The 15,125-nt window shown below is 43.4% G+C and overlaps 1 protein-coding gene across 3 annotated transcripts in view; it reads right to left on the reverse strand.

The window, feature by feature from the left end:
* The window catches only part of tab2 (TGF-beta activated kinase 1 (MAP3K7) binding protein 2), a 29,719-nt gene extending 14,796 nt beyond the window's left edge, over positions 1–14,923 (reverse strand). For 2 of the 3 annotated variants that reach the window (XM_028397405.1, XM_028397403.1), the window contains exons 1-2: positions 14,488–14,923; positions 11,932–12,045 (exon numbers count right to left, since the gene is read on the reverse strand). The gene's annotated coding sequence lies outside the window, so the exon portion shown is untranslated. The remainder of the gene's footprint in view (positions 1–11,931; positions 12,046–14,487) is intronic. The other variant, XM_028397404.1, reaches the window with a different exon arrangement.
* Between the last annotated feature and the right edge of the window lie 202 nt (positions 14,924–15,125).

Below are 15,125 nucleotides of genomic sequence, written 5' to 3' on the forward strand. Positions count from 1 at the left end.
AGCTCCCCAGGTTGACCAACCCCTCTCAAGGCACTGTGGGAAACTGGGAGGTCTAAAAAAAAAAAAAAAAAAACTCCAAGAAGTACCTCTCCCCTGGCCTCTATGTGCAATCAATGGGCTGGCTTTTTTTCTGTAAAATAGCTGCGCCTCTATTTTTGTCTACTTTGACCCAAAAAGAACGTCAGACCGTATCCGACTTCGAGCTACCTCTGCACCTCTAAATTTCTGTAGGCAACGAAATGCTGATGTTATTAAGCAGCTTCCATCTCTCAAACTGCAAACCATCCATAGTTCACAAGGTTTTAACAACCAGGTTAAAAGCTACGCTTTAATACACCTGGGTGATGGATTGCTGAATCTTAATGTGGTGGCTATTATCACACACAGCTGGTAATTACTAACATAGCTCATGTTGTCGCTTCATCTGCAATATTTGTAGCCCTGACGTGACGATGAAAGCAAAATATGAAATGTTCAATGGGAGAGGTGAGAAAGACAATGTTCGAGCATCCATGTGCAAAAGGCATATGCATTTCTTAAGTGTTTTTCAAAGTCTGTAACTAGAAACACAAAGATCTAGTGGCCAAGAGGATGTGAATATTATAAAAGGAGTAAAATGTGGTTGAAAATGAGAGATCTCTCACATACAGTATGAACTGTCGTCTTACCAGGTGGGTGGATTGTCTCCTAGAACTAGAGTTTGACAAATTTGTTAGAAAAATCTTGATTAGATGTTTTCTTCAAACTGTTCAGTCCCACGTTCTCCGAGGTAACCAAGTATATTGTACAGGATTTGTTACTTTGGTAACCTTAAAAATGTAGATAAAAAATGAGCAGGTGTGGTACAATCTGCCAGGTCTGCTTCACCTGGCAAAAACCTTTAATCACTTTTCTGGGAATACATTAAGGTGCAACACTTTGTTGCTCCTGCTCTTTGGTCATCGATATGGAGTATTCTGTGTTGTCGGCTCATCCTTTCAACTCTGTGTTATTACCTCTGCCTCTGCTGCCAATATATAAACGCACAACCGAAATGCTCTGCGGTTCTGCCTGTTATACCGAGCAGTCCTGCAGCAAACAGGCCGGAAAGGTGGACATACAAACGTGCCAACGGAAAAGCCCATTGGTGGGAGTTCATTTGGTAATAAATTTTATTTATAAGCTATCAGATTATCAAATCTCTTTCTCTCACACTCACGGCAGGGCAGTGAATGTCACACTCTGATGAGGGAATAATACTTCAGTGATGAGGAGGACAGAACTGGCCTTCCATATGTAAAAGGTCACCGAACAAAACATTCCCAAAGCACCTTAATGCATAAAAGCCAGCAACCTGTATCCTACTGTGATTGTTTATGACACTGTTAGGTCATCTCTTAGTGGTAGTTTGTCCTCCACCAGTAGTCCCAGTGTCATATCAACATCACCAGGATTGTGCCAATGCATCGAGATGTACAAACTTGGACAAAGATGCAACTGTTTTATGAGGACCCTCCTTGCTGTTTTCTTCCCTTGTAACAGGACTACAGCCTGAGCTTAAATTAGAAACCTCCGCAAACGTCAAAAACCATGTCCAGCAACCACTAATCTGTCTATTTGAACATTTGAAAGGTTGTGAACAACAAAGCAAAGCAAAGCAAATACAAGTGTGCAGCATTGAGGGTCTCAGCAGAGCGCGGTGCAGTGTTTTCCTTACATTGTGGAAACATTAATTGCTGGCTGACAAGCCCCAACACAGACTCTCATTGAGCAGGTACGGTGTAATCTATAAGCTAAACTTTCCAAACCTTGTCTTTGGAAGCATAGGTTATATGATAGAGGTTAACTTTCCAGCCATAAAGCATTCAGCAAACAGCAGCGTCCAGACCACGTGACCGTGTACATTTACCTTATTGGGATAGTGTGCTTGGAAGGAGGCAAACGCTTTATAAACTGTTGGCACTCATTATAAGTAGTGCCGTTTTCATCCAAATACTGCCACAGGCCAAGAGGAGGGTGGAGATTATAAACCAACCAATCCGAGCTGAGACAAAAAAAAAATCTCCACTGCAAGTCTTTAAAATGGGTATATAAAGCAGCATGCAGGATAAACACTGATTTCAAACATTAAAACATGAAGTTTAGAGCCAATGGAAAAGAATAAAAATTATTTTAGCATCATTGTAGGGGTGGCATAGGGGTGCAATTCATGCATCTTCTAAATCTTTCTATAACATGCCACATTTTTCAGACAACAAGGATGTATTGCATCAAACACACATTCCTTTTAGACATGGGTCTCAGACTTGTGGCACATTTTTCTCATACACACTTATTTGCTGAGGCTTGCCCTGGGTTTTATATGGTTTTATCACTTATGGGCTACCATTGCTCAGGCATGTGATAGCTTCTGGTGGTGTGTGTTGACACCAACTTGGTCACATGGTTGGAATGTGATTAACTGAGGTTCTATGTTCTGAAGAACTGTTCATGTTCTGATCTGTTATTAATAAAGATTGAGCAGATTGGACCAGTTGTACCTTTTTTTGGAATATTTGATGCGGCTCCCAGCCTCACCCAGACTCTACCAGGCCCCCCCAGATAAGTTGAGTTTGAGACCCCTGCTTTCAGGGTATATACTGCAGTTTATTTTGCAGCATCCGACTGGCACAAAATCAAAGTGCATCCCTAGTCTTGACCGAAAATTGATGGAAAGTTGACAAACAATGTCACCCTCATGTAGCAAGGTGGTTTGCTAGCTCTGGTTTGCCAACAAAATAAAAATAGTAAATGGCAAATATGTTAATATCAAGAGTTTTGTCCAATCAAGTATCAGCTGGGCTCTGGATTCTGGCCAGTAATACGGTGCACATGTAAATGAATATCATCTCAGATGCTACAGCCTTCGAAGGCAGGACTTTTCTCTGAGAACCTTTGTGTATACTGACATGTACTGCTCCCAGCGATTGCACAGTGGAGTTCTGTTTTCACTGATCTCTGCAGCTCTGAACTCTTCACAACAGCGAGTCACACAGTGACTCATGGACATGTGGCAGAGTGAACCTGCTGGCTGCTACTAAAAACAACTAAATGAGTGGAAGAGAGTATTGTAGGAGCAGCCTGTGAGCTACATTTACCAGGTACGAAACAGCCAAAGCCTCTTAAACTCGACTGAACTCGGGAGAGTCTGGCCAGTGTTCCACACTCAGAACAACACAACTGCTCGTTTTTGTCACATCGCACACGCAGACAGCAACAAACCAAAATCCAAGTTATGTGAAAACTGATCTGATACCAGCGAGGGCTGGGACTACACGGACTGCAGCGAGGGGGTGGGCTAAAAAAAGGTTTCAGAAACAGTTGGTTCTGATAGATTTTCCGCCAGGAGTTTCAAAGACTGCTCGATTTTACTGGCCAGCTGCGTGGCAGCAGATTCCACCACAACATGGTTCACAGTGACAGATTATTTGTTAGGATAAAAGCCACAGTAACAACTTCTCACACCATTTCTGCTGCTGGCGACACTCAAGACATTCATGTTGGCGTTTACCTCGGCATCGACACATTTGAGAGAATTTATCAGCTGCAACTTGTGGGAAATATCAAAATATAGATGTCAACAACAACAACAAAAACAACAACAACGATCTCCTGATTTCTTGTGAATGGATGTCCAGTCAGACCTATGGGAAAATGTGCAGCACTACAAAAGTTCCATCTTTATAACAGTCTGGAGTCTGACTAATATCTGGTTTTGCAGTCTGGTACCTCAACTATGCTGCTGTCCTTGAGATAACAAAGCTGCAAACAAAAAGCCATAAATACCAGACATAACTTCCATGTCAATCCCATTCCACAGCCCCACCTTCAAGAGGAAGTCCCTCAAACACACACACACACACACACACCTTTTTCTCAGTGGTGCTACAATGCTGATATGAACACAGAGCATGCCATCTCTCGCTAAGTTCACACCCAATACTTCCTGGAAAACTAAACAGGTCTGTAGATGCTTTAACTGCCAGAGATGTACATGGATTCACCCCATGTTCAAATCTGATGAAAACGAATGTGAACACTTAATCTAACAACACTCAGCGACAGGGTTTTTACTGGTTTCTCTTTGTTTGCTTTGTGTGCTTCACAGACCTGGCAGCTGAAACTGAGCAGATAATGTTGGAGCTGATAAAAGTCAGACAACAACTACCGACTTTACTGCAGCTTAGAGGGGCAGATGTGACTGATTTTACACTGAAAGACACAGATACGAATCTTTCCAAGAGGTTGGCAGGTGAATTTAATAATTTGCTGTCTTTTATTAGCCTCAAATACGATGTGACCAACCTGTAAAGAAGAATATTCACGCTACCAAGCAGACCTACACAGTCAGCGAGTGGACAAAATCCAGTTATTTTTTGACCCGTATTTGCATCAACACAGCTCATCAACTTCTAAGCATCCGCTGCATCGCAGTGAGGAAGGCTGAAGCTTTTCTCCTCCGCTTCCTCCCAGGCTTTTAGAAAACGGTTGACCTTCCAGCCCACCGCAGTTAGAGCTTGGGTGGCAGGCAGCGGTGTCTCTCAACACTCGCTGCGAGGCAACTGAACACAATGAGACTGCTTGCACTCAGGCGCTTAGCGATGACATGCCAAGTATGCACCGTCCAAATCTTCACCCTTTATTACCTTACAAAATGCACTTACAGTATGTCATCAGGCTCTTTGAAGCACACAGACAGCAGGACATTAAGAGCACTTCTGTCTTTGGTCAGCTCATTCCACCGCTGGTGGTGGAGTTATTAAGTCCTTACAAACAGAAAAAAAGGGCCTCCATGATGCAGATGCAGATATCGAGTCTGCCAATGCATACTTCAATCTGATAAAACAGAAAATGCACGATATAAAAACAGACAACGGTGGAGATACTTTATTGGATGATTTGAGATTTCCTCTAGGGGAAATTTAACTAAGCCCTTAGTGTGATCTCACTTTATGCATAGAGAATTATGTCGTAAAGCAGAAGCAGTCGTGGATGCATCCCTGTAGGAGCGCAGCGCCGGACCTCTGTCTGCTCGGCTGAGGAGTAAACCCTCCACCGGAAATGCTTCCCGCAGCTGTTAGGAGTATCATTCCCCACCTTGAGGCCAACCAAAAGACAAATAGCAGCCAAGTCACGTGACTCCTCTGCTGCAGAGATGCCATTCGGTCTTATTCCAGCCTTCTCAAAACATTCAAGTCATACTTGCCTCCCTCTGTGAGCAGACACTTTTCACCTACATCACAGTAACTGGGCTGGTAATATTTCAATGTCAAAATAATCATTACAAGTTTATCAAAAATGATTTCTCACTGCATCCACTGTGTAAATCATGCTGTAGAACAAATAGCAAAGTCTACAAGGAGTACACATACACCTCATATCCAACACAGAATTCGCTACCGGTTTCCTCTCTAGGGCCCATTAGCATAACAAAAATGGAAAGAACCAGCATCAAAGCCAAAGAGAACATCCAAAGCCCTCTTGTTTACGTGCTGCATCTTGTTTAGCATGTAGAAATGACACATGCCATTTGTTTCTAAGACACTGATGGGAGGATGCACTGCTGCCCTCAAGTCATGTTAATAAAAACAAACCATCGCCACACAGGTGACTCTTGGATGCACCAGTGACAGCTCGCTAGCTAACAAGATAAGACACGCCGCAGTGTTTTGGAAAAAAATCTATGAACACTTAAAAATATGTTCCAAAAAGACTCATGAACAAGTCCAGAGCTTTTCAAGGAGATTCAGGTTTTTGGCTAGCTACCTTAAAGGTAGTTGGGATGGTGCTAATCAAGAGTCATATAAATTCTTCTTTCATTGCACAAGCTGTATTTTAAAAGACATAAAACGTTTAATACTTGTATAGGTTGAATATGTGCATGGCTCTCTTTTGCCCATATACCCTGGACAGGATGAGAGGGATGACACCATGCAGGTTCTTCATGGACTGGCACCGACAGGTGTGCCCGAGGAGGGTGCCAGTGCCTGCCTGGTCTGAAACCCACCACAGCACATTCCTTTGAGGAATACCACAGCAGAGCAGCTCTGTTATGACATTTCTCACCAGGAGCAGAGGCGGGCCCGAAAGGGCAGCATGGAGGAGAGGGAGGAAAAAGGTATCGGGTGGGATCTCTCAGCGAGTGCTAACTCAGGGATATCCCTGTAGCGGGCTATACTCTGCAGAGGAAAACAAAGATGATCGGAGGATGTGCAAATGTCCTCACTTGTAAAACCGAAAGCTGCGTTTCTCTGGATTATTGCTTAGCTACATTAAAAGTATTTTTGGGGCGGTGCAATCACCAGTAAAGTGTCTCTTCTACTAACAAGCTCAGGTGTCAATATCTGATGTGCAAGAGCATGCAAAACAACTGTATGGTCTGACTTAATAGACCTCTACTAGTTAAAGAGTTTCATAGGAGACCCACACAGGCAGTTGCCCTTGGCAAAGCTACAGCAAACCACAACAAACAAAGGCTTTTCTACTGGGTGGACTCAGTTGTCCACCACACCCTGACAATATGTTTTCAGAGTGAGACAGCAAGGGAGTATAAGAGCCTGAGGCCCACACTATTGCCGATAGGACTCTAGATCAAAGCCCTTTCCCATAGTTAGTGAGTACAAAAAACCTGAGGGAGATGAAAGGCCGTCAGCCGACTGTGGGAGAAATGATGAAGGACAGAGCAGTCCCTGAATGGCATTCGCAAACAGCAACAGAATGAGACGAGCTCTCTGTGCAAGTAAAAGTTGGAGGGAGTCAGCGAGGACGTGGGGAAGGAACCTGCCCACAGAATAAGCAGGGGAGTGATAAGAAGAGGGGCCTGCAATATCCATCCACCAGACAACAAGCAGCAGCACTCTGAGTGACAGGCTGATCTGCTTACTCTCAATACATCAATATTTGAGCTGCAAAGCTATGTTTATGTCCTCACTCTCCCCTCCTCCTCCTCCTCTCCTCACTGGACTATGACACATATATTGGTGTATGTTTGTCATTTTACACACAGAAACAGTGTTTGACTGCAGCCACGTGTTCGTAATAAAATGTTAATCAGCCTCAGTTTAGGATGGGGTTAGCTAGCAGCTAGCAGCTAACTAGTTCACTCATTCCTGTGATGCTAACACTGTACCGGCATCATGATTGAGGAGCATTATAAGCACACAACGCAACACCTTCACTCTTCATCCTCAGACTCTGATCTTCCATCAGTCCGGCTGCACTCTCCTCTCTGTCGCCCACAACATGCAGCTTTCTGTCCAGTTTGCCGACATGGCCCAAAAACTTTAGCTTCGATCAAAGATTTTATATTGACGGTAAGAGCTCTCACTCCAATGACTATTCACCGCCAGATACAGATGTACATAACCATCAGGACAAAGTCAGACATCCACTGATTTCAACAAAGTAACTGTAATTACCATCTCTTTAACTGTAACTGTAACAGAATACAGTTACTCATATTTTGTATTCTTATGACGTAACGCTTACAACACTTTTATTTTATCACTACATCCAGTGGCAGAACACACGTGAACACCCTTATATAATGGGTAAAGTGCCTTGCCCAAGGACACACAACAATGACTAGGGAGGAGTTGGGATCGAGCTCTACCACTGAGCCACTGCTGCCCTAGATGGCGCTATACATGTTAGGAAATTAGGTTATTAAATTTAACTTGTCAGTATTTTTTAGAAAGGTAATCCATCTTTTAAATCAAGCTAACTACAGTCGGTGTATCACATCCTCTTTAAGATGCTTGTAGTAGTTTGTGATACACACCCACAAACTTTCACTTTTCAGTATAAGTACTAAAATCCAGTTCCTGTCTATGTTCCCACAGTCTGATACACAGTGCCATCATTAATTCATGATTATTACATCTTAACAGATCAAGGTGATTGATTATTACCAATTATTATTTTTAGAGATAAGTAACCATCTCATAGTATGCAGGAGGCATAAAAAGGTTAAGAAGAATTTATTCCTGCAGCAGGAAATGCATCTGCAGAGCTCAGACCTGCTTCAGATCGTTTCCCTCACTTACTGCTAAAAGGGAAAAACCTGTGGAGAGACCCCTTCAGGTCAACACATCTGCCACTTTAAGAAGCTTTAATTTTAGCAGGCTGGAGTGTGTTCCAGAGACGAGCTGCACAGACTCCAGGACACTAGTCTCATCCACACAGGCTCTACAGTAATAGGTACGGCCTGGTAGTTACATTACTTTGATTGTCATCGGACCATTTAAACATTTTGTTGCAACACTATAGACTCATATGACATTCAGAGGAAATTGCTCGTGTTTGCTTTTGGCATGTGATGATGAGCATTGTGATGCGGAGTTGGGTTCATTTGCTTCCTTGTGCACTTGCTTACTTTTCTACCGGTCAAGCCAAAAAAACAAATGTGAAAATGCAAACTGAGGCATTTCTCAAGGTACACAGAGAGGAAGTGTTTGTGTCACACACACACATACACACATCCTGCTGCAGAGACTTCTGTCTGCAAGGAGAACAGAGGCCAAAGATAACCACTGAACCATCTTCCTGTGTGTTGACACACATAAGAACAAGCAGACACATAAAGCTTGATTTGTGGATGAAGGAGAACACAGACAAGCGATTATAGATGCTGTTTGTAATAAATATTTACTAGTGTGTAAAGTCAGAATTGCAATTTTGCAAAAACAGCCAAAAAAAAAGTGTGTGGTTTAATCCACAGTATGAAAGAACGATCACTCGAGCTACAATGACTGACTCACTAAGGTAAAGTAGCTGAATTATACAAAAGGATAACACAAAACGTTATGTCCGCTTCTTAAGACAGCATTTTCTAAATGCCTCCAACTAATCCTGGGACCTGTCTCTTCATGCACCTGGTTTTATTTGGAAGTAAATAAGACCAAAAGACAAAACTCTGACAACAGGAAGTAAACAAGTTCTCTCTGTGCATGTCTGATTGCGGGCTAATACGACTCTGTTGCAACAGCGTGTTTTCTTGTCGAACAATAAAAAGCACTGGTCTGCTGGCTGATAAATCATAAAATAAACGTCGGGTAGGAATGAGCACAACACTGATCCCACTAACGATGCCAAAGTGTCTCCAATGCTCCACTGCTGTCTTTCCAAACATGCCTGTTTTACACACCAGCGGCTCTGGTTCCAATTAGTTTAAATGCTACATCCAAAGGGAGCCGGCAGAGGAGCTCCACAAGATCCCCTTTAATTGATGGTTGTGCTACTATCCTGTTTCAGAGCAGAGGGAGTTTGTGCAAAGGAAACTTGAAAAACACTTCATTAGCATGAAAAGCTCCTCTAATTATTCCACCGCGTTCCGAGTCTGATTTACTTAGTGCAAGTACACGGGATGTCTATCTTTAATTAATTTATGTAGCCGTCTTCTGTAAAAGCTGATCAATAAAAGTAGTTTATCTACAGATAAGAATGTAATTATTGTCAAGCGTTATCTACGTTATCTGGCTGTAACACAGTTAGAATGATAACACTTGATATTGTGCAGGATCTAAAAGGCTGTGTTTAGTTATTCTAGTCAAACCTCCAGCATGCAAGCTAAGCACGCATCTAACACCTCCCTGGTGCACCACAGAATAACTCCAATACGGTTTGGCCTGTATGCAGTGTCTGAGGATGGGCTTTACTGCACGCCGTCATCTACACCCTGACTGACATGCAGACAGAGTGTGTCAGTAAAACAACAGCCAAACAGAGGCAGGAAGTGGGCAGAGATGTCTACCTGCAGAACGGTGGAGGAGTTCTAGAGAAGAGCAGGTTGTGTGCTCTGTCCAGATTCTGTGTGTTACGCACCATGCTGCCAAAAATAGATCCTGCTAAAGCAACGTTCCTTAATTTAATTGAAATAAAATAAATGACTAAAGGGCTCTCGTCCCTAAATCTAACAGAACTTTAAAAAATTCAATGAAACATCTGTTCAGCAGCAGTTTCAGCAAAACACAGATGCATCTATATAATTCCCCCACCCCCCAAAAAAGTGTAACCCTGCATAACACATACACATAGTGTAGTGTTGACAGTATCTGTTTGACAGACAGGTTTGAGGAATTGGACTACGCCAGGCAGTCCACGGTCTGGACAGCTTGTGACAGAGGATGTGTGGGTTTCAGGAAGCTGCGGCAGTGTTTGTAGAGGAATAGAAAGGCATCGGAGATGAAACCCAGAGCCCGGGTCAAGGGCACCAGGATGTGTGTGTGTGTGTGTGTGTGTGGGGGGGTCTTTGAATTCTCAAACACGACCAACCAAACACAATGAAACTGAACCTTCCACCACAGAGCACGGCAAAAACCCCACCGACGATGGAAAGGCTGAAATGATTTTTCTGTTGCAAGTGCAGACTGCAGGCAACAGCAGCAAGTACGCACACAAATAACACAAAACTGTATGTCCGCTACTAATAATTTCATCTAGCATGTGATCATCTATCAATATTGGCCTATAACGGATCAGCTCAAACAGTCATTTAAAGACGTACACACAGTGAAGTGATATAAATGACGACAAATAAAGGTGCTAATAGCTCATGAGAAACAATCCGATGTAATGCTCCACATTTCTTATCAGACATTACCTAACGTCATGTATCTTCATTTCCTTATCTGCACTTGTGCTGCAACACCTATGTGGTTAGTCAGTTTGACATGTAGAACTTGGCTTATCGTCTCATCCACTAAACAAACGTCTGACTTATAGATGAGTTTACATCCAACAGCTTTGAGTGAAAACCCAGCTGTACTGAACTTCATAGCTGTGAATTGTGATTGCATCCAGTTTTTTGGGGTCATTCAGTCGGTGCCACGTTTATATTTCAGTCAACCTGCACCAGAAAAGATTGGAAGCAGGCCGAGATCCACCTTTTCAAGTGCTCAGTTAACGCGGCTGCAACTGAAGACACCAACGCTGCTCTCTGAAGATCAGAACAAGATATTTTTTTGTCTCATTTGGATGAAAAAGAAATAGATGAATGCAAGTTTAATCTAACAAAACAAGGCCTAAACATGTGCAGCTATAAACTGCAACACTTGATATTGTGTCATCCAGAGGAATGTCATAGTAAATCATTTGTAGAGCTGCTGCAAAAAATCCACAATGCAACAGGAACAACCGGCAACAGTCAAGACAGCAATACAGCGGACTGTGCAGCGTCAACCTTGGTGCATGCAACTTAACCCCTTGAACTGGAGAAGACCAAGACGAGTATGGAGTGTAAAAGTCAGGAGAAACTCCACCGACTTTGGGGGGAGGGGGCTTCAATAAGAGCCTCTCTTCCTGACAGCCACACACTGGAGAACAGGGGGGGGAAGGGTTAAAAAACACCAAGCCCTCTTCCTGAGTCTGCAGCAATGGGCATAATGTGATGGATCCTTCCCTTGACTACCATTTGGCATTACACTGAGACACACACACTGTGTTATGACCTACACTGAGCTGAGAGCTGGATCAGGTTGTAGACTCTGCAGCCTCCTAAAGAAAATCTCTTCTGACACTCTGAAAATGAGAAAGGTAAGCCAGCACGCTGCCTTCCTGGGTTAAACTGATCCAAACAACAAGCATTTGTGCTCCATCCAGACACACTCACATGCAGTAATTATCCTCCTGTGAAGGGGGGACTACACACACACACACACACTCCCGGCTCTGTGGTGGTAACTTGTTGTGCCAACTGCAAAATGATAAATCAGGAAACAGGTTTTTCAGGATAGAAAACTGAAGTGTTGGCACAGACCTTGCGACGACATGCTACAAACGTGTTGTCAGCGTTCTGATGAAAGTGTGTGTGTTATGCTGAAGCAAACACAACAACAACAAGTCTAATTTGTCTAACAGGCAACTGGACGAGGAAGTTTACATCCCCGAGGCTTCATTTAGCCCGTTAGCACGTACCTAATGACACCCTAATAAAGCAGTCAGCAGCTCTCTGCACGTCCACGCATCTGCAGCAAAGTCCTGATGTAGCACTTATCGTGCTCGGGCTCTGAGCGTTTGCTGCAGTCTCTCCTTAAAAAAAAAGAAAAAAGAAAGAGTGGCAAATCAGCAAAGTCTCCTAGCAACATATTTGCCCAGCTACAGGCACACATGGTTTCAGTTAGGGGTCTGCACCTATAAACAGTTGGCCATGGCAGCTTATTGGTCAGGAAGTGCAATGTTGACTGCAAGTCAAGACAGGCACAAGCTGCTAATGAGTGATATACACTCGTACAGTCGAGCTATGACAACACAGTTTAGACAGACAGGTATTTAGAGAGCTGTTTAGGAGTCAATACTTTCAGAGCAGAGCAGAGTAAAATAAGTGTCAGGTAGCTTTGGACTTTCACAAAGGGGCAAATCCATGTCTTAGCTGCCACTTTTAAAATGACTAAAATGACTTAAAATGACTAAATTGGACACAGATTGATTACCTTCCAAAACCGGCTGGGAGAGCCGGCAGACTTTTTTCCAGCCACAAGCAACATTTTGCATCACTTGACTGGTGGCTCATGTTATAATATGAAGACCAGCTTAAGTAAGACAACATGGAGAGTCTGTCTGAACACACCCAAGAGGGGGTTTAACAGTGCCAAGCAGACCACCAAAACAAAAAAAAAACCATGTCCCACTGCTACTAAAGGAGGCTCTATAACCACACACGCTAAAATCACCTGTTAAATTTGGACACAACCACCTCACAACACAAGCAGAGATTTGCTGACTTTCATAACAAGTCAAATGTGCGACCACAAGAATATATACTGTACCCTGACAGGATAAACATGTAATTATAACAACAACAGGGCTCTCAACAGAGGCTTGAACACACACACACACTGCCCGGTTATCAGTTTGTTGTTATTTAAGCACACAGTCTTGAATAGTGTCTCGTTTTTTTGTCGGAGCAGCACAAAACCACAGCCAATGAAAGGCTGACAGATATATATATCGGCCTGTTGATATTATTGGCCGATATCAATGTATCATAATTCAGAATAAGATGCAATCCGTCATCAGTACATAGAGTATGTTATGGGACAATATGCTATGATAACTCCCTATGAATTAACCCATATAGTTGTTAAGTACACACTACAGGTCAGAGCATGTACACCTGGGCCGATACTTGACATATTAATGCCGATATTTCACAGTCACGTTGAATGTTTTAGTTGTGATGGGTCAGTCGTTATATTCTGCCGTCTGCGATTTCTCAAAAGCACATTATAATTCATAACCATTCTGGTTGCAAAAAAGGGGGACACGTTGTGGCATAACACATCATCCAACACTATTATTGATAGGGATGTCCCGATCCGATCACGTGATCGGAAATCGGGCCCGATTACGTGATTTCAGACTCGATCGGAATCGGATGTTGCCTCCCGATCAGGACTCGGATATATATTTATTAGGCCTGTCAAAGTTAATGCCTTCTGTGCAGGGTGGTTGGTTCTGTGTCCTGTAGTGTATGGGGTATGACAGCTGCTTTTGGCGAGACAGGTCCTGGGTTCGAGACCTCGGTATCGGCGGACACTCAAAATCAAATGACTCAGACTCGGACTCGAGGGCAAAAAAACCTGATCGGGACATCCCTAATTATTGATTTCTTTACTAACGCAGCAGGGTAGTAACACATGGGATAAAGTGACAACAAGAACAGCACCCAGCAGCAGGGTGTTCCTAATAAATAACAGACCGATTAACCAATCAGACAAATATCGACATATATCAGCATATTTTTTTTAATGAAATATCAGTCCCTGATCTCATATTTCTCTTTATTATCAATGTTAACTTTGAAAAAGTGTCATGATTTACCTGTGCAGAGCTGTATATGTGTGTATATATATATAAGCTAATTAACAGTAAAGTCTTTTCTGAAGCATCTACCGTGCTGCAGCGGACATTAAGCACAGAGTGCCTGGGTTTTGTGGCTGTGAGTGTCTCCGGGTAGGAGGTTAAGCTGAAGCCTCGTTTTTTTTTTTTTTTTTTAAATGATTTAACGTTTCCATCCACGACTGATCCTGCGACGTTTCAGCGCTGGGCTGAATGGAAAAAGTAGCATGGGCTAACATGGGGGGGCTACAAAACATGTAGCGCCCAGCAGCGGTATGCTAACATTAAAAAACACTCACGATAACCGCGTTAGAGTCATTAATAATAAACTCAAATTAAAGGAGGAGAAGTCAGTTTAAAACGTCTGGATGTTGATTTGCTTCTCGGGTAAAAAAAAAACAAACAAAAAAAACATGGAAAGAAAGAGTCCAAACTCTTCCGAAGTTAGCTAAGTAAGCTAGCTGCTAACTGTGGACAAAAACTTTTTCCACATCTGAAAACTTTTTCTTTCAAACAGAATAAGAACACCGTGGAAGGCGTTTTTTCCACGGCAGATGTTAAAAATGTTTTTGTTCATTTCACGGTAACACTTCCGGCAGTTTCTGACTCACAAAAGTAGTGAAGTAACTTTACCTTCCAAGGCTCCGCCGCCGCCGCCGCTGCTGCCGCCGCCGCCGCCGCCGCCGCTCCCCGGGCCGCCTTCAACACCCGACACCGCCGCCGGACCTCCGGAGGGCCGCGGGAGCTGGAAGAGTTGAAGCCGAGAGAGATCCAGCTACTACCAGGGAGACGAAGAGCCAACTTCACCGAGGCCCGGGGGCCTGCTCTGTCCTCGAAATGAGCGTTTTAGGAGGAGGGGGATAAGCGAGCCTCGGGTCCGCGTCGTGTGACGGAGACTCGGGGAAAACCTTTTTGACAGCTCCTCTTCTTCTGCCCCCCCTCCCCTCGACGGCCCGTCACTTTTCTCTTTTTCCTCACTTCTAGCAGATACGAATCAAAATACTGTCACAGAATATGGCGGCTGCTGCAGCGAGCTGCTATCGCGAGAAGAAGACTTGTTTTTCTTTTTTCTCCCTCACACAGTTTCCTAAAGTTGAGCAGATGGAGGAGGAGGAGGAGGAGGAGGAGGAAGGTGAGGCCTGAGCTTCCTGCGGAGGATGCAAAGAGGAAGATAATCAATTCAACTGAAACTATGACAGGATCAATCATGATTAGTCTGAGAAGAACAAATATTTAAATTATTGAATTGTTGTTTTTTTTTACTCTGTACT

This window comes from Parambassis ranga, chromosome 24 (genome assembly GCF_900634625.1).
Source record: "Parambassis ranga chromosome 24, fParRan2.1, whole genome shotgun sequence".
Lineage (NCBI taxonomy): Eukaryota > Metazoa > Chordata > Actinopteri > Ambassidae > Parambassis > Parambassis ranga.